Here is a 2,500-nt window from a genome sequence, read left to right as displayed (position 1 = left end):
GTGCAGGGTGCGCCGGCGCGCAGCTGCGCCGCCTGCCGCCTCCGTCGGCCGGCGCGCCTGCCACTGGCCGCCCCCACCAGCCGGCTGTAGCGCGTGCGCCCACGCACCGCGCGGCCAGCACGCCGGGAGGCCCCCCCTCACCGGCCGGGGACGGTCCCACCCAGCCACCGCCGCGTATCGCTTCACACCCACATGCCATTCACGTTCGTGGGCATGGTGGGTATCGCTGAAACAACCGGTTGGTAGCTCAACCGATCGTCGCCATCACTGATTCACCTCTAGCGAGAACAACCGCACCACAACGGTTTACCAGTTGTTCATTTGCGTAACGTCACCAGCAAACGTAGACGTCCATCGCCATTTGCAAATTCAACGATTGTTGCATGCCTGTGTCAGGTGTCACGACACACTATGTCTGCCCACATACACGCAACAACATGTGCACGCTTCGCGAACACGTGGAAGGTGGCCCCCGTACGTATGCGATGTCCATTGCGCGAACGACTGTCAACCGGCCTCTGTCGCATGTCGCAGATGTGGAACGCAGTGCACCATGCTATCACGGTGTGTGAGAGGAGACGACTACGTCTGACAACACGCGCCACTACATCAACAGACGGCTCATGCTGATCGCCATCCACGGCATACCATACTGCAATCCAGCTCTTATAGGGAGACGACACGTAGCTGAGTGCACAATATTTGGACCGTATGGTTCGCCGTTGTTGGCGCAGTCGTGGTACGGTCACACATGTACCACGATGTATCATTCAGTACATGAGGACCAATGTGCAGTACAGTGTGTGATTTGGACGTACAACATCAGCGGACAGTTGACACAAGCCGTACCACAACGTAGGCTGTGCTTCGCCATGCGAATGCCAATGAACAACTGCGAAGGGCATTGAGCATGTACGTCCTACTGCCATCCGCATTACAGTGTATAGCTGCAAGGTGTTTCACATGAAGCGATACTCTGGGGACCGGGCAGTGCGAGTAGCAAACTATATTGCGGGGGTTGCAGTTAGGCAACACTACACTAATTTAACGCGTCGTATGACAATTACAGAGCAGGTTAAGGCCCAACGTGTGTTGGGTTAAGGCCCAACGTGTGTTGGGTTAAGGCCCAACGTGTGTTGGGTTAAGGCCCAACGTGTGTTGGGTTAAGGCCCAACGTGTGTTGGGTTAAGGCCCAACGTGTGTTGGGTTAAGGCCCAACGTGTGTTGGGTTAAGGCCCAACGTGTGTTGGGTTAAGGCACAACGTGTGTTGGGTTAAGGCCCAACGTGTGTTGGGTTAAGGCCCAACGTGTGTTGGGTTAAGGCCCAACGTGTGTTGGGTTAAGGCCCAACGTGTGTTGGGTTAAGGCCCAACGTGTGTTGGGTTAAGGCCCAACGTGTGTTGGGTTGAGGCGCAACATAGGTTAGGTTGAGGCGCAACATAGGTTAGGTTGAGGCGCAACATGGGTTAGGTTGAGGCGCAACATGGGTTAGGTTAAGGCGCAACATGGGTTAGGTTAAGGCGCAACATGGGTTAGGTTAAGGCGCAACATGGGTTAGGTTAAGGCGCAACATGGGTTAGGTTAAGGCGCAACACGGGTTAGGTTAAGGCGCAACACGGGTTAGGTTAAGGCGCAACACGGGTTAGGTTAAGGCACAACACGGGTTAGGTTAAGGTACAACACGGGTTAGGTTAAGGTACAACACGGGTTAGGTTAAGGTACAACACGGGTTAGGTTAAGGTACAACACGGGTTAGGTTAAGGTACAACACGGGTTAGGTTAAGGTACAACACGGGTTAGGTTAAGGTACAACACGGGTTAGGTTAAGGTACAACACGGGTTAGGTTAAGGCACAACACGGGTTAGGTTAAGGCACAACACGGGTTAGGTTAAGGCACAACACGGGTTAGGTTAAGGCACAACACGGGTTAGGTTAAGGCACAACACGGGTTAGGTTAAGGCACAATACGGGTTAGGTTAAGGCACAATACGGGTTAGGTTAAGGCACAATACGGGTTAGGTTAAGGCACAATACGGGTTAGGTTAAGGCACAATACGGGTTAGGTTAAGGCACAATACGGGTTAGGTTAAGGCACAATACGGGTTAGGTTAAGGCACAATACGGGTTAGGTTAAGGCACAATACGGGTTAGGTTAAGGCACAATACGGGTTAGGTTAAGGCACAATACGGGTTAGGTTAAGGCACAATACGGGTTAGGTTAAGGTACACATTGTTGTAAGGAAAGGTGTTTTGGGGGGGGGGGCCGGTTTGTTGATTGTGATTATCGTAAGTAAATGACTGCGGCATCATCTGATTTGGCACGTCAGGGTGCACCTTTGGCTCATGACAGGCGGCGCTCTGATTCCATGCTTGTGGCAGACCTGTGTCTTTCATTCCTGCCATTGTTTTTGTGGTGTGACAGGAGGCAGTATTGTGATGTTGGGTGCACCCCTGTGTAGGACATGTGTGGGTGTTGGTGGCTTAGCTGAGCAATGGTGG

This window comes from Schistocerca americana, unplaced genomic scaffold (assembly GCF_021461395.2).
Source record: "Schistocerca americana isolate TAMUIC-IGC-003095 unplaced genomic scaffold, iqSchAmer2.1 HiC_scaffold_47, whole genome shotgun sequence".
NCBI lineage: Eukaryota > Metazoa > Arthropoda > Insecta > Orthoptera > Acrididae > Schistocerca > Schistocerca americana.
Note: the sequence above shows the minus strand (reverse complement) of the source record.